The sequence below is a fragment of the Pleurodeles waltl genome, chromosome 4_2, assembly GCF_031143425.1.
Source record: "Pleurodeles waltl isolate 20211129_DDA chromosome 4_2, aPleWal1.hap1.20221129, whole genome shotgun sequence".
NCBI lineage: Eukaryota > Metazoa > Chordata > Amphibia > Caudata > Salamandridae > Pleurodeles > Pleurodeles waltl.
This window is the reverse complement of record NC_090443.1, coordinates 449,716,241-449,734,705: the sequence shown is the minus strand read 5'-3', so window position 1 is coordinate 449,734,705 and position 18,465 is coordinate 449,716,241. Positions and strand designations below refer to the sequence as shown.

The window sequence follows — 18,465 nt, the reverse complement described above, 5'->3', positions numbered from 1 at the left end:
AAGCAATCGACACTTTGGTAAATCAGCACTTAGGTAACGTCTTTCACTACCACAGTTGGCCCTTGTTATGAGTGGCCCAGTATCCAACTCTGTAATTCCGCCCCTAGGAGTCGCCGGTCCCGATGAAAGTGGTGCCTCTAGGGTGGTTGCTGGGGGCGGTTACAAGTGGTCCAATGGGAATCCCTGGGTAGGAGCTGATTCTGGGTCTAATTACCCTGGTCATTGTGCCCTAGAAATTCACTTAGTGACTTTATTGGAATTTCTGCGCCTACAATTTCCGGGTGAATCTAAACAGATGCACAGCGTTCACCAACAGTTTATGCTTCATTGGGACCAGGAGCTACTGCTGCTAGTCCCACCTGAACTAAACGGGACCTTATAATGAAGCCCCTTGTGTTTGGGAACTCTCAATAAAACATATTATTGTGAATTTATTAAAACGTGCTCGTGTCCTTAAGCGTGAACGTGTGAAACAGGCACCAGGCAGCATCAACTGTACACATTCCTTCAACTCGTCGACTCGACTTGTATCCGTAGGGGTGGAAGGGGTCCTCCTCCTCGCTCCACCCCTCACCTACAGATCGCAAAGGCCTCTTGTATCCACTCTGGCCCGCCGCCTTCCCGCGGCCAGCCCTCCCCACTTTACCCGGGGGCGGGGTGCGCCCAGAGGACAACAGACCTTTCACCAGCGGCTTCTTGGTATGCCGCAGCTATCGGGGCCTGCGGGGAAACCGGTGCCCTCTGCCAAGCAGCCCTGGCGCAGCCCGAGCCACCCCACCTTGGTCGAAGATATACGGTGTCATCTTGGCGTGGCCCCGCCCCCCTCCGACCCTCCCCTCAGTTTCGTTCAAAAGCCTCCCTCCGCCGCCTGTAAGTTTCTGCAGCAGAAGGGAGCTCTCGGCCAACTGGACAGCTGCCTTGGACCAGTGTGTACCCCACAGGCCCATCGCTGGAAAGGTACCGACGTTATGTTATGACGCTGTGTTATTGCTAATTAGCATTTGTACGACACAGCCTCCCATTAGTATAGCACCTAAGACGTTAAGTTATATGTTATAGTTTTTTATGTCACCTGTTAGGTTGTCTGAATGTGTTATACTATGTAATGCTATCTTATTTCATAAGTCAACATATATATTTCCGATACTTCAGGTAGCAAACAGAAAACGTTTATTCGTAGTCTATTTTTGGGCTAACAAAGTCAAATTACCTCTAGTGCAGAGGTCTTCAAACTGGGGGGCGGGCCCCCCTAGGGGGTCCTGAAGTGATCCCAGGGGGGGCCCCAGACTCTGACCAAAATAAATATTATACAGATAACAGGCTTTTGTTTTAAGCAGAAGCATGTTATTGCAGTTATAAAAAGGTAACAGTACTTAACTGCAATGTTTAAATAGGTTTAGACATATTTAAACATTTCCATGTTTATAGAATAATTGTGAAAAATTCTGAGGGGGGCCCAATGATTTTTATTTTTCAACTGGGGGGGGCGCGGCATTAAAAAGTTTGGAGACCTCTGCTCTAGTGTGTTTTATGGTATTTCCAAAAGCGTGTCCGTCTGCCCTCAGGAAGGACTTGTATGATTTCAAAAGCTAATGAATGCTACCATTTCAAAATTATGTTATTTGCTGATACAGTATAAAGTAGGTATTGTATTCACCTCATGCTTTTAATTCACGTATTTGATTTCTTAAAAAGAGGCTAAAACTTGCAACTTCCAGGCGCTGTTTCAGTGGTCCAACTCAATACTCAATTCCCTTGGTAATGTTTCCACGCCACTCCTGCTTCATGCATGCACTTTATTATACCCATAATATAACTGAAATGTGAACGGCTTAGACTGGAGGGTCCACACTGCTAGCATTGGAATATATATCCAAGCATTAAATTGGTTAGATGTAAAGTAAATAAGGGTGTTCACGTTTGTACTGCGAAATTGAGGAATGTGAAACAATTCAGTTCACACATGTGAGCAGGATGTTATAGGGTGGTCCCATGTCGCCAGGGATACCACAGTCATCCTTCATCAACAATTTTAACCTAAAACTTCACTTCAGTCCAATTTCTTCACCGAAGTGAACAAGCACTTTAACTCCTGGAATGCACCTGTGATAAACACACACGCACCTATTAACCAAACTATAACTTGTTTATCAGGAGACTGTTTAGTAGGGAGGAGTTCCATTTGCATGTGAAAAGCTGATCAACCAATTTTCCTCAGAGGGAAATTTGAAAGTGTTTGTCTAAGAAAAGAACTCTGTTTAATGTCTGTCTACAATGCTCAGACTTTGTGTGAAAACACAGGTTGTTGGGGGCTTGACAAGAATCTCCTGGCTGAGATGGTGGCCAGTGTTGATGTTGCATTAGGAAACCTTAGTTATCACAACGACCAACTGCCTCACCTCTTAACCATGATTACAATTACTTAGGGATTTCTGTACAAATAAAGCAGGTCTTTGTAAAAAGCAGCCCACTTTCCTATCTGCATAACATAAAACCCCGTGATCTTCATGTAAAACCCTGTAATCTTCATGTTACACATTATGCTTTGCATGAGACACATTGCTCTTCTGTGCTACTTTATGGATCAAAACTGTGTCTAAACAACACACAGATCTCACTAGATAGTGCATGAACCATCAGAGTTAATTTACTATTATTATTATTCCCAGAGATTTACGAGGAACAAGGGGCTGTCTGCAGCAGGTGCCTCAACCCCATAAGATATTTCGAAATGCAGTCCTTGCAATTCATTAAGGCAGAAGAGGTGTACTGTCACCCATCTCCTTGCTGTCGATTACTTTCTGGCAGAGGTTTTAAAAAATATAGTAGTATAATCTGTCAGGATGATTTTCATGACTGCGCCCGTTGTGACTCCGCCCCCTTTTTGTAGAAACAACCTTAGCCTACAGTGTGGGTTCCCGGCCTTCCAATTCCAGCACAGCTGCTTACTTCGATCCGAGTTAAACTATGATAGGCCCGCGAAGTAGCTTTCGTAAGGGAAGTGCCAGCGTTTCGCCACTAAAAAAGTAAAAGACTCATATTTACTCACTAAAAGGAAGACTAGTGGCGTAACAAAGGCACCCGCAGCCCCCGAGGGGCGGGAGGCGCACTCCGGTCCTCCTCCCCCTTCCCCAACAGGACAGCACGGGGCCATGTTCTGTCCAGTTCCGTTACCCAACTGAAGCAGACTGTCATGATTGTTCATTCTTTGCGATTTGGGCGTCCGAAACGGAGACGGTGAGGACAACAGAGGCCCAGCGTTGGGGACAAATTTAGGAGCGGACTTATTGGCATCTTACACTCAGCTCTTCTGGACTGGGAGAGTAGGGGAGCTCCACTATGGTCTCCTGGTTGGGTAAAGACGTTTGGCGACCATTATCTATGCTCGTTTACACCCAGCTGAGTACGAGTAAGAAAGACAGAGACAGAAGCGCAAGCAGCATTGACTGGATGTGATGAACTATGGCGCATGCGCTGCACGAGGAGCTTGGACGCCTGGGAAAGCGCGAGGAACTCGGCACGTGGATAAGTGTGAGGGGCACATGGAGAGTGTGTGGCGCTGGAAGCATCTGGACAGTGCCGGGTGCTTGCGGAGCATGGACTTACAGTGTAAGGAACTCCAAGGACATGGACACTTGTGCCTGGAGACACAGTGTGAGGAAGTCGAGCAAAGGGACAGTGCAAACAGCCGAGGACACGATGACTGAGGAGTTTGGGGCACATGGACAGCTCGCATTGCAAATATAGCGTCCTGTATTTGTTTGCTCTTTTTTATATACCACGAACTCGACCTGAAGATATCGGAGCGCTCTACATAGCTACCGGCTACATTATACAATAACTCATTCATGTTTGTAGCCAGGAAGAGATTACGTGATTTGCTCAGATGCACAAGATGCTGATCCGACGCCGAGACTCGACCCTGGTTCACAAGTTCCAAGGTCGCAGCCCTGGCCGTTATGCCACATCCAGCCCCCTACATCGGCTTGTGAGGTGGGGCTGGCTGTAAATTTGTTATCCAACCCCTGGCAGTTGAAGAGGGAGCCTGGTAGTTGTAAACGCGCTGTGTGTTGTGACTGTCAGTGACCACTATACTGGTGCACACCTGGGTATGGAGAAGGGAAAACCTTGGTGCTGAAGGACACTCTCGGGTGACGCTTCCACCCTCCCACACCCCAGCGACTCCTGGGTATAGGGCAGTGCTTAATTTGTGCTTGTTGTTTCCGGTGCTGAGCACCGGCACTTATTCTTCTGTCTCAAGCCTTTGCCGTGAGCAAAAGACACATACAGGAAAGACAGATGAAGGGAAAAACGAAAAAGCGTCACAAAGGGAGAAAGTAGAAAGCTGCTAGAGGGAGCTGAAGGGGCAGGGAGGGGCTTTATATGTATTGAAGAGGCACTAGATGGCTTCAGGATTACGCTGCCTCAGCATTCAGTGCTCGCACATTTAATTGCAGCAGCCGCGTGTTTAGAGGAGGGCTTTGGGCACCTGCACGTTTTTATGTACAAATTAAGCAGTGGTATAGGGAACCGAGACCAGTCTGAGCAGGTTGCCGAAACAGGATAGCGACCCAAGCCCTAGAGGCATTCCATCTCTCGGGGGCACAATGACTAGGAGAATCCGCTATTTGTTGTAAATTCACTTTATGCTGTACAGAGCCTCGACTCCACGAGATTCCAACAGTGCCATGCAAGTGTATTTTGTGGCTTCAAACATATAACACCGTTTTGTTTTCTTCTTAATTGGATGCAATTTATTTCTGGGATATCGTAACGAAGAACAGACATAGGTCACACCAATAGGTCTGAGTTTAATATACTGCCCTGTGCTCCCACAAACATACCTTCACTTCGCATTCACATGGGCACACTGTCATGCATCACGCGCCTCTTACCTTGCACTCACTAACTGAAGACACTGCACCCTGTACTCACACACAACATACCATTCACTCTCACACCACGCGCTCTGTACTCAACCACCACTCACCCACCTCTCACTGGGAACCACCCAACGCTAACCGTACACTCACACTGCTGACCCTGCACCCAAGCTACTTTCGCCCCAGGTGCAGGGTCCGCACTGTGCTTCTCACCCTGCACTCACAGTGCTCACATACATCTCACCCAGCACTCACAAACCACTGTCACAGCACTCACACTGATCACTCATTCTGCAGTGACAACCCACTCACACTGGACACTAACATAACACTCATCCTGCAGTCGGATACCGCTCACCCTGCTCTCCCTGGCACTTGATCACAAGGCACGCTCATCTTGCTATGACATCACTCTCCCTGCCCCGGCACTGACATACCTGGTATCCTGCATCCACACACCTCTCACCCTGCACTCACACTCCAGTCTCACACAGCTAACACCACTCATGCTGGCTGTTCAATCTACACTTACACGCGCCCAGCACGCATACACCTCTCACCCTGCACTTACACTCCAGTCTCACACAACTAACACCACTCATGCTGGCTGTTCAATCTACACTTACACACGCCCTGCACGCATACATCGCTCACCCCGCACTCAGTCTCCTCCCACATACCTCTTGCACTGCACTGACACACTGCTTGTCTTGCCCTCACTCACTACTCACTTTTCACTAACACATCACCCACCTGGCACTCATACACCACTCACCCTAAACCTGGACACCACTCAGCCATCTCTCACCATGCACTTCCACCAGTAAAACGCCACCCAAATTGACTGCTCACCCATCTCTCACCCCGCAGACTGGCATACCTCTCACCATCCGTTCACACACTGCTCACCCTACACACTCACACACACCTTACATACTCTACTGACACACTCCTCAACCTGAACTTACCCACCTCACATCATGCACCTTCCAACCTTTTACCCTGAGCTCATAATTGTCATTGTGCATTCACACTGCATGTACCACTAACCCTACACTCACACACAACTAACCCACCACTCATGCAGGCCACCCACCCACCTACATACCAGTCAACACTGCCTACAAGGCACACTCATCTTCCACTCAAACACCTCTCACACGCTTTTCACCCGTGACAGGTACACCTGCCATCCTTCATCCACACACCTGTCACACTGCATTCACATGCCTGCACTCACGCTGACTTGTCATCCCATAATCACACATCTTACCCTGCACACACACTCATCACTCACTGACGCACCAATCACCCTGCACTGGGACGTATGTCCTATACACTCACAGACTGCTCATCCTGCAAACGTAGACACCATGCACCCTGCACTGGGACATCTCTTATCCTGCACAATGATCCTCCTGTCAGACAGCACTCACCCAGCACTCATGCACCACACACTGCACAGACAGCACTCATGCTGCATTCACACTGCTCATCCTGGACTCATACCGCTTGCACCTCACTCATACACCACACCATGAACCCACACATTGCTCATATTCGGCTCACCTTTCACTTATATACCACTCACCCTGTTCTCATTAAACACTCACTCACCGCTCACCCTTCACTCACAAACTGCTTCCGCACCATTTACCCTGCAGTCACTCACACTGCACGGTCACGTAATGCTCATTCCGACATGGGACGTCGTTCAGTTTGCACTCGGACACCATCCACCCTTCAACCGGGCACCCCTCACCTTGCACTCACGACCCACTCAGATACTGTTTAACTTGCACTCTCACTCCGCAGCCTTCGCTGAGGCACCTTCGCCTTGCACTCACACACCTGCTGATCGGGGCAGCCTGCGGGTGACATCTGAGAGATGAATGGTGAGCGTGGCTTCCAGGAGAAGGAGTCTGTCCCAGAGAGGCAACGTTACCGACTGCACATTCCAGCCAGTACAGGCTCAGACGCATCTCAGCGTGCAACCTCCACGTGCATGATTGTGTCGTGTAGTAGGGGGGGGGGGGGCTGTAATTCGGCGTCTACCCCCGTTATCCAACTCCTGGCGCTTTACCTGTGAAGAGGGAGGCAGGTGGTTGTAAACGCGCTGCGTGGTGTGACTGCCAGTGGCCACTCTGTTGGTGTACACCTGGGTATGATTAGAAGGCAGTGAGCGGTGTAACGAAACTTGAGGGGTGGGACTGCAAAGTACTTGAAGGGCACCCCACCTGTCCCCCCAGACTCACTCAGGAGCTCTCAGGCCGGGGTACTGTGCTAAGGGGGGCCATTGGACCCACCCCCTCCCTCGCCCCCCCATTCCCGGCACCCCTCCCCAAGCAAAGCGGAGGCTGTGGGGCCCTTCTTTACGCCGCTGTTAAAGAAGAGGAAGCCGTGGTGTGAAGGACACTCTCGGGTGACGTCGCTCCCCCCACCCCAGCGCCTTCTGGATATAGGGAGCCGAGACCAGTCTAAGCCAGTTGGCTGCACAGGTAGCGCAACCCAAGCGCTAGAGCAATGGCTTAAGGAAACCCTGGGTGAGGGAGGGAGGATGACTGCTATTATTGATGAGGGGAGCCCCCCCCAATCCATACACCCTCGAGCTGACAAGCGGAAGGGGGTCCTCTTTATGTATGGCAGGCTGGGGGGACCCTCCCCACCTCCCCGGGGGGCTGTGGGGTATCCGTTACGCTAGAGGCATTTCATCTCACAGCCGGCATGATGCCCAGCACAATCCGCTGCTTGTTGTAGGTTCACTTTATGCTGTACAGCGCCTTGACACCTCCAGCTCGCAACCGCGTTATGCAACTGCGAAGAACAAACATTGACAATGGCATTAGGTCTGGCTTCAATATTCTGCTCCCTGTTCTCACAAAAGCACACCCTCACTCCGCCCTAGCAGGGGTACACTGCTGAGCATAGTCACACACAGGAGCACACTCATTGTGAAATCACACACCTCTTGCCATATACTCACTAACTGAACACACTATACTCATACTCTTCGCATCCATAGTTACTCTTAAGTTGCACCCCACACTTACCCACCTCTCACCCAGAACCACCCACCTCTCACCCTGCACTTATAATGTGCACCCTGATCACCTGCATCTCACCCTACACTCACATACCAATAGTAGACCACTCACACGGACTGCTCACTCTGCACTCACAAATCACTCACCCGGCACTCACCTAACACACAACTTATCCTGGACTCAGCCACTGTTCACACACCTCTCACCCAGCACTGTTACACCTGTCACCCTGTATTTACATACCTCTCACCCAGCATTCACACTCCTCACAGACCTTAGTCTGCACTCACACACGACTCACACTGACTGCTCACCTTACACCAGTGGTTTTCAAACTTGTTAATGCCGCGCCTCCCCCAGTGAGAAAAAAAAATTTACTGGGCCCCCCTTCAGATTTTTTTCACAGCTATTCTATTAAGCTGGCAATGTTTGAATACTACTAGACTTATTTAAGCATTGCAGTTAAATTCTATCACCTTTTTACAAATGCAATAAACATTTTTCTGCTTAAAACAAAGCCCTATTATATGCATAATCTTTCTTTTGGCCAAAGCCTGGAGCCCCCCTGGGATCACTTGAGCCCCCCCTAGGGGGGCTCGCCCCCTAGTTTGAAGACTCCTGCCTTACACTAATACACCTCTCACTCAGCACTCATGCATGGCTCACAAGCACCACAGATACTACTTATTCTGCACACACCATTCATGCTGCAGTCACGTATCACTAACCCTTTACTCACACCACTCACCCAATTCTAACCCAACACCCATACACTCTTACACTTCTTAACCAGCACTCACATACCTCTAACCTTGCAATCACACACCACTAAGACACCACTTATGCTCACAACTTTCATGCTGCGTACTCACACACCGTACACCCTGCACTCGACCACCACTCACCATATGGTAAGACTTTCACTCTGTACAATCATTCTGCACCCAGACACTGCTCACTCTGCACCAATGTACCAGTCATTCTGCACAGACAACACCAACTCTGTATTCAGACTGCTCTATCTGCACTCCTACTTGGCTTACACACTTCTCACCTTGCACTCTCACTGCTCACTTAGTACCCATATACCCTGAACTCACATATCCCTCACGTTGCATTCACACACTTCTCTCCTTGCCCTCATCCATTGCTCACACTGCACTCACCCACTGCTTACCCAGAACTCACACACCTCTCACATTGCGTTCACACACCACACCTTGCAATCACACATTGCTCACTTTTGCCTCACAGTGCTAACTCTGCTCTCACCTACTGCTCACCCTGATCTCATTCACTGCTTGCCAGTCATTCACATTTCGCTTACACTGTACTCAGTCACCACTCAACCACATCTAACCCTGCACTCTCATCTCTCTCTCTGCACTCACAACTCTTACTCTGCTTTCACACACCTAACACTGTGCACACATACACATGCTATTCTCCCTGCGTGCAGATACTTCACTCTACCTGCAAACACACACTGCTCACCGTGCACACTCATACACCATTCACTGTCTTCTCACACACCGCTTGCCCATACAATGCTACTCAGACACCAGTCACCCTGCACTCACCCATCACATACCTCTTACACTGTATACATATACTGCTCTCCTTGTGCTCACACACAGCTCACCTTGCTCTCACCGACTGCTAACCCTTCCCTAATACATCATTCACCCTGCACCTATATGCTGCTCAACCTGCATTCAGACGCCAGTCAACAACTTTTTACCATGCACTCACATACACGACTAAACCTCCACTCAAGTAGACTGCTGCCTTTTGCTCACCCACCTCTCACCCTGCAGACTCACACACCTCTCACTATGCATTCACACACTGCTCACCTTGTGCACTCACACCTCTCAGCCTCTACTCACATTCCACTCACTATGAATTCACCCACTCACACCCAGCACCTACCCACCTCTTACCCTGAACTCATAATTCTCAGTCAGTACTCACACTGCTCACGACTCACCCTGCACTCACATGACTAACACACCATTCACGAGGCTCCACACCCTGCACTCACACACCAATCATCCTGCTCTCTCCTGCACTGCTTACAAGGCACACACAGCCTGCACTGACATTGTTCCCTTCCGCTAAAACACTGCTCACACATCTCTCACCCAGCACAGATGCAACTGCCACCCTCTCACACCTCTCATGCTGCACTCACACTTCTCACATGCTTCTTAGCATGTACTCACACACCACTAAGACACCATTCACACTGACCGCTCACTGCTACGCTCACACACCTTTCACCGGGTAGACAGTCACATCCCTAATTGATGCACTGCTCACCCTGCACACACATGGCTCACCCGGAGCATTTACAAACCGCTAACCCTGCACAATAACACACCATGCACACTGGTGCAGCCTGGAGTAGTCGGCACTCAGATACCACACAGCCCGCAATCAGACACCTCTTATTCTGCACAATAATCCTGCATTCAGACACCACTCACCCAGCATTCATGCACCGCACAATATTCTAAAATGGCAGTAGTGGTATTAGAATCGCATCTCCGTATTCAGTTGGCAGGCAAAGTAATGAGCAAATTGATATGCAGCAAATCACACAGTTAATTCTGGGTGCAATTTGGAATAGAGGCCCCATTACTAAAGGCCTGGTGCTCAGTGTTGCCCAAGGATCCACTGCACAGAATACGTCCAGAAGGCACCAAATGCTCACTACACTGAGTCCAATAACTTGTCAAAACCCTCTGTGGTAAGGAAGTGTAGAAGCCAAAAAACATTCAATTCCTTTATTGTATGTATAGTAATCAATTCTTCCACTTCCTCCAGTTTTCAATACAACAGCCAACACGTGCTTAGTCACTACAGTGACCTCTTCAAGGCTGTAGAAGTAAATAAAAACACATAAAAACACACCAAATATAGTGAAAAAAACTAGATAACAGAGAACAATCCAATAGATACACGCTTGGCATGTCAACTAACCAAAGTCATACTTGAGGGTCCACCAAAAGTGCCATGCAGAACTGAAAACATAGATTCCAGGTAGTCAGAAAAACCCCTTAGGTGCAAACACAAGTAGGAACAATGCGAAGAGATCTATGACCATGCGGATCAGTCAGCATCGTGCACACATGCACATCCTAAAAATGTCACCAACTATATTGCCAAGGGAAAGTTAAGTAAAAACATTGGTGTGTAGCCATATCACCCAATAAATTGGAAAATATCAGATCCAACCAAGAATAGTTCAAATCCAAGTATGGACGAATGTGAACACTAGTAAAGGGAGTGCACCGCACACCCTGCACAGACTGCACTCATGTTGTGCTCACACTGCTCATCCTGGACTCATATACCTCTCAACCTGCACTCATACACCTCTCACCTTACATCCACACCTCTTTCACCTTGCATTCATACACTGCTCACCCTAAACTCATCCACTGCTCATTTTACAACCATTCATTGCTCATACACTTTTCACCCTACATTTCCATACCACTCATACATTTCTCACCTGCTACACACATGCATTTCATTCTGCACATGCACCTTACATACTTACACACTGCTCACACACTTTCCACCTTCCACTCACACATCGTTCACCTTGCACTCAGATACTCACCCAACTCTCACCCACTTCTCACTCTGCATTCACACTGCTTTCCCCGCACGTACCTCTCACCATGCACTTACACATATCAGTCTTGATTTACATACTTAACAGTGCACACGCACAAACACACATTGCCCTCACTGCACGCAAATGCACCACTCACCAGGCACACACACCGCTCACCTTGCATCTTGCACGTTCATAAGCGACTTGACTCATCTTCCACACTCATGCACCAGTAACTCTATATTCACAACTGTCACCCACCACTCTCACATTGATCATCCTGCACCCAGATACTCCACACTCTGACTCACCCCCCAATCCAATACCTCTTGCACTACTCTCACACACCATGCACACACTCAGTACTCACCTTGCTCTCACTTATCGTTTACCCTGTTTTCACCCACCACTCACCTTGCTGTTACCCGCCACTCACCTTTCACTCACACATTGTTCACACATCTCTCACTCTGAAGTTACTCATCATGCGCTCAGACACCACTCACACAGCACACGCACATACCATTTATCCTGCACCCTCAAGCACCACTAACCACGTTCTCAGCCCCCACTCACCATGCACGCTCACAGATGTTTTTTCCTGCACATTCATGCATTCACTGCTCATCCTGAAACTTCAAAGGCCACTGTTACAGATTGTGAATTCGAGCGGGTGTAGGCTCAGCCATAGATGTGTGACGCAGGACCCCATCCTGCAGCATACTGAGACAATCAGACCAGGGGCTTCAGGAGACCCCCAACTCTTCAGAGACGCCCCAGTTAGCCCTTGACCAATGAATATCTGTGAGTTATGGGAGACTAGGGGGCCCCTCTTCACGTTCAGAAGGAGGGCCCCATCATTTTACATTATGCCAATGCATCAGAGCCAACAAGGAGAGCAACTGAGTGAGGTATTTCACATCGAAACCGCTTGTGGATGTGCCTTATAGCACTGCTGTCCCATGTACCGCTGGACCACAGCTGTGCCACGTAAGATCATCACCGACGATTCCCGTCCCAGACCCACGGGCAGCAGTATATGCAGCAGCAGGAACGGTCTGCAACACCAGCCCTGGCTCCCACAGGACTTAGTGATCAGTCAAACACTTTCCACCCGTGGTGAGCCCTGATTCCGAGTGTCGCTACTGCAGTGCCACTCCCTCCTCACATCCAGAATATGCTTATCAGCAGCATCAGGGGCTGCCTGGCATCAGACTTGCTATGACAGCCAACCTCCAGTTTAGTGCCCGATTTAGTGTTCAGGCTTGACTTACCTTCAGTCACTGACAAGAGAAGTCTAGTCGCAGCTCGGTCTGAGAGAGGCCCTTGTAGACTCCACAACTAATTAGCACATCGAAATTCTGTGTCACTGCCAGGATTGCCTGGAGTTCTACTAATGCCAGTCCTAGGTCACTTCACTGACAGTGATCAATTCTTCTTCCAAACGTTTCCCAGAATATACCCAGCCGTGAGACTGATTGTCTAGAGAGATAGAAGTACTGACATTTTCAACAGTGTGCCTGTTAGTAGCAGACGTGTCCACTTTAAATTGCATGCACAGATAGACAAATACTATCCACAGTGCTGCATCTTGTGAGGGGAAATCAAGAGTAGAGCATTCAACCACAGTTTTAAATGGGATGAAAAAGTGAGGGGGGTCTCTAAAAGGGGTGGTGCCTATGTAATCAAGGGAATGGCCTACACACATAAACTACATTTCTGTGATTCCCATATTTTGCCATCCAACCGATATTTTGGCTCCTTTTTGACCTTTCTGTTATTGCATCCAGCTATGTAACACAACAACATAGATACATCTAAAACCAGCCAGTTCTATTGGCTTTGACAATATTTGGTAGGTGTTACAGGTAAATGAGCAACAATATTGATTTTGTTGTAGATAATTAACATTGGAAGAAATCAGTTCTGAAATTGTGAGACTGTGAATTAAACATAACTGAGGACTGTGGAAGGGATAGTGGTCTTCAGAGAGTCTCAACCACTCCATGTGAATTAAACATTACTAAGGACTTTGGAAGGGATAATGGTCTTCACAGAGTCTCAACCACTCCCGTTTTGTTCACTCAATGTTAGGCATGTAAGCCCTTTTTCTCTCTGTACCTTGTCCATCTTCATACCTTACACCTCATCCCTCTCTTCTTCAGCAGCCTTTTTTCACTCTTTCCTGAATGCACTTCCCCTTATCTCTTTCATTTCACCATCCCCCAAACACACAATGGACCCATTCACTTGTAAGTACTGCATTTTGTTTTACGTTCGCCTTGTCAATATTTTAACAAATGTGTATTTCTTTCACATGGGTCAGGCTAGCCTACAAGGCAGTCAGGCAGTGGCGTAGAGGCTGGTCCAACAGGTCAGTGTGTGGGCTTTTTTCGGTTATTTGTGAGCCTGTTTTATAGTCTACTGAGCCAGTTTCCCTTAGAATAAAACAAACATTGTCTGCAGCAAGCTCAAACCCAATGCGGTTTTCTTTATCTTGTAAAACGTTTATACTCTGTGTCTTTACAAGTAGAAATCTGCCCCGATTTACAAAAGTGGCATACTTTTTTAGATATCTGGTTCGCTAATAAGGGCCACTTTTATTTTGGTGCCCAGGCCTATTTTCTCTCCCGGTCCAACCATGTCTTTCACACACATTTGCACAGAATCACAATCCCAACTAGAATACATGACTATTGCTCTGTTTGCTCTGCAGAGAGGCCAATGATTGGATGACCTTGTATTCTGTACAGCTTTTTAAGCCACTGACCGGTACTTTGAGAAACTCACAGTGCCTTCAGCCTCTACATCAGTGTTCTAAATTGTGGCCCTTTATAAATACCTCAAGATGACTCAGTTCAAAGTATGGTATGCACTATAGAAGAGTAACATGTTACACAAGAAAAACATGGAAAAACAATATCCTGGACATAGCTAACAGTCTTTGGTGTTAAGAAAAATGTGTGAAGTATAAACATGAACTGAATCACTGACATGCTGACATGCTGTACTTTAACATTTTACACTTTAGTTTTTCATTCTTGGTTTTGCCAGTAAAGCTAAGGACATGAATATACAGCCCGACGGGAACTAATTCAAAGTCTGTTTTCAATTACTACCAGACCCAAGACCCAAATAACCTGGCCCACTTAAAGCCCTGCACCCGGAACTAGTGCAGCATGTTGGACAGCTCCCCACTACTCGCTGTTGCCTCATTATTTTTTAACATGGTGCCAACAGAAACGCAGTACAGGCACTGCTTCAGAGCAAGCATACACCTCCTGCCTATTGAAATGCTCTGCTCAACTTTGCAATGGAGACAAAGCCCCTCTCTCAGTAGTACTTCTAAAAGCTCTTTTCTGTTAACCACATAAGATCAACGACAGCTGCACTGTTTAGCCAGACCCGAAAAATGAATGAAGTGAGTAGCAAATAAATTAGTGAAAAATGATTTATGATTTGACCTTACATTTGCAGAATTCTCAAACTTTTTAGAGGCAAGTGTGCTAGAAAATTATAGAAAAGAGTGTGTACATTAATTTCCTTGTGTTGTCATTCAGCATCTTCAGTGTACTGAAAAAGCATAGGGAAAGTCAGGGTGCAAAGGAAGGTCATCTGCAGTGCTGTGCAGAGTTGTAGAAGTCATAACTGAAGTCTAATCCCCGGTTCTGGAGGAGGGATCTAGGGTGTTGTGTACAGTTTTGGAGGGCCCATATTGGGTTTTGTGCCCAGTTCTTGAAGAAACATTTGGAGTGCTAAGTCTAGTTCAGAAGGCCACTTCTTTGGTTTTGTGCCCAGTTGTTTGGGAACCATTTGGAGGGTCTAGTCAAGTTATGGGAGTCATATCATATGTGTTGTGTCTAGTTCAGCAGGCCACAGTATTGTGGCAAATTCTGAAGGACCCATCTCTAGGACTGTGTGCAGTTCTGAAGGTCATGTTTGAAGTCTGGTGCTACGTTCTGGAAACCACATCTCAAGACTAGCTTTGATAGCCATACCTGTTGTGTCTATTTCAGGAGAAAACATCTGGATTATTTCTATTGCTAGAGGTCACACTTGGAGCATTTCGTTCCATTTTGGGGAGCATTATGTGTATTTCTAGAGGCCACGTTGGAAATTTTGTGTACAGTTTCGGAAAGGACAGTGTCCAGATATCGAGGCCCTACCTGAAGTGTTTGTGCAATTCTATAGGGCTCACCCGAAGAGGTGTGTCTAGTTATGCAGGCCACCACTGTACTCTGCTGCTGAGTTCTGTAGGCCACTTGTGAAATTGTGTTTTCCGCTCTGAAGGTCTCCTCTCCCGATTGATACAGACAAATTATAGACAGTTTATAGAAGGGTGTCACAAGTAGAGCCTGGATTAAGGGGTAACTGACTTCGGTACATTCACACTGAAAGGAAGGACAGTGACAACAGTAAATACAATGCAAATGGCTGCTAGAGTACTCCTAGAACCATGGGCTACATCAGCTTGAAAGGGTGAAGTTCGGGAGTAAAATCATAGTCTGGGCTGCCTATCGTCTTTAATATCCACCTTTGGCATTTTTCAATAGTTTCCATGTCTTTCAGGTGTTAATCCAATCAAACACCAATGATACCCAGGTCTTTATATGGGTCTCACTTGATACATCACCAGACAGAGACTACTGGATAACGGTCAGACTTGGATGACCACATATTAGCTATGGCTTAATGGCTCTAAAACTGAGGCAATCATTTTCTGTACTAAAGGGACAAATACAGTAGCTGTACTCAAAACACCCCAAATTCTGTGTGCAGACCTGCCGTTTGGGGAAAAAATAAAAAAAAGTGTGTGTAGTGCATGATGCCAATTCCCACTACTTAAAGAAAACAATTTTTGGCAAAGCCAATAGGTTTCACCTATGTGTATTGGCTTAGAGTAGAGTGGGGTACAATGAGTGGGGTGGATTGGCATAGATTGGAGTGGAGTGGGTAGACTGGAGTGGGATAGATGGGAGTGGGGGAGTTGGGTAGACTGAAGTGGGATAGATTGAATTACGTTAGACTGGGTGGAGTGCAGTAGATTGGAGTGGAGTAGACTGGAATGGGGTATATTGGAGTGAGGGAGTGAGGTAGACTGAATTGGGGTAGATTGAGGTGAAGTGGAGTACATTGAGGTGGAGTGTGGTAGATTGGAGTGGGGTAGATTGGGTAGAGTGGAGTGGGATATAATGGGGTGGATTGGAGTGTGGTAAATTGGGGAAGAGTGGGGTGCAGTGGATTGGGGTAGAGTGGAGTGGGATAGATTGGAGTGGGATAGATTTGAGTGGAGTGGGGAGATTAGAGTGGAGTAGATTAGGATGGAGTGGGGTATCTTGGAGTGGGGAAGATTAAGTGGATTATCATAGGGTAGACTGGAGTGGAGCTTGCTAGACTGGAGTGAGATAGATAGGAGTGGAGTAGTTGGAGTGGGCTAGATTGGGGTAGATTGGAGAGGAGTATGGGAGATAGGAGTTACATTGGATAGAGTGGTGTGGGGCAGATTAGGATGGGTGGAGTAGTTAGAGGTGGGGTAGATTGGATTAGGGTACATTGGGTTTCAGTGGGGTTTATTGGAGTGGGTAGGTTGGAGTGGGGTGAATTTGATGGGGTAAATTAGAGAAGAGTAGGTTGGGGTAGAGTGGAATAGGAAAGACTGGAGTTGGCTGGATTGGGGTGGAGTGGGTTAGATTGGACTAAAGTGCGGTAGATTTGGGTAGCATGTGGTAGACTGGAGTGGCGTGGACTGGGTAGAGTGGAATGGAGTTTGATAGACTGGTGTCGAGTGGAGTGGCATAGATTAGGTAGCATGTATTAGGGTAGACTGGAGTAGAGTGGAGTGGGGTAAATTGGGTGGATTGCAGTGGGGAGACTGGATTGGGGTGGATTGGGGTAGAGTAGAGTGGGGTAGATTGGAGTTAAGTGGGTTGAGTTGGATAGATTGCAGTGGACTCAAGATAGGAGTGGAATGAGAGACTGGGTAGAGTGGAGTGAGGTAGATTGGAGTGAAGTTTAGTGTGGCAGATTAGGGTGGAAAGTAGTAGGTAGATTGGTGTATTTGAGTGGGGTAGATTGGAATGGAGCGGAGTAGATTGGAGTACGGTAGATTGGAAAAAGGATGATTGGAGTGGAGTAGTTTAGAGTGGGGTACATTATAGTTGAGTGGGATAGAGTGGATTGGAGTAGGGTGGGGAGAATGGAGTGGAGTTGAATTGGAGTGGGATGGGATGGGGTATTGTAGTGGGGTTGGGTGGAATGGGGTAGATTGGAGTGGATTAGATGTGGGCAGACTGGGATGTGGAGGATTAGGAATGGGTAAATTGAGGCGTAATAAAATAGAGTGGACTAGGTGGGGTAGATTGGAGTGGTGTTGGGTGGCTGGGTTGGGATGAAGTGGGTTAAATTAGGATCGGATGGTGTAGATTGGAGTGGGATCAATTTGAGTGGAGTGTGGTAGATTGGAGTTAAGCAGATTGTGATAGATTGGAGTGTGGTGTATTGTGGTGGAGTGAGGTAGATTAGAGTGGAGAAGAGTTGAATAGCTTGCAGTGGATTTTGGAATGAGATAAATTGGAATGGACTGAGGTACATTGGACTGAGGGGGATTGGGGAAGTGGAGGAGAGTGGAGTGGGGTAGATTGAAGTGGAGCCAGGTATGTTAGAGTGGGTTGGACTGGGGCACAATGGAGCAGAGTGGAGTAGATTTATGTGGAGTGCGGTAGGTCGGGTGGATTTGAGTAGACAGGAGTGGGCTAGCGCTAATTGGTTTAGACTGAGTGGGGCAGATTGGAGTGGAGTGGGGTGGAGTAGACTGTAGTGGAGTTGGATGAATTGGGGGTACAGTGTATTGGGGTAGAGAGGAATAGGGTAGATTGGAGTGGGGTAGATTGTAAGGAAGTGATGTAGATTG

At 47.6% G+C, this 18,465-nt stretch overlaps 1 protein-coding gene across 1 annotated transcript in view; it reads left to right on the top strand.

Annotated features, from left to right (window-relative positions):
* Positions 1-831: 831 nt before the first annotated feature.
* The window catches only part of LOC138292906 (uncharacterized), a 37,445-nt gene continuing 19,811 nt past the window's right edge, over positions 832-18,465 (top strand). Inside the window, exon 1 of the mRNA XM_069231779.1 lies at positions 832-957. The gene's annotated coding sequence lies outside the window, so the exon portion shown is untranslated. The remainder of the gene's footprint in view (positions 958-18,465) is intronic.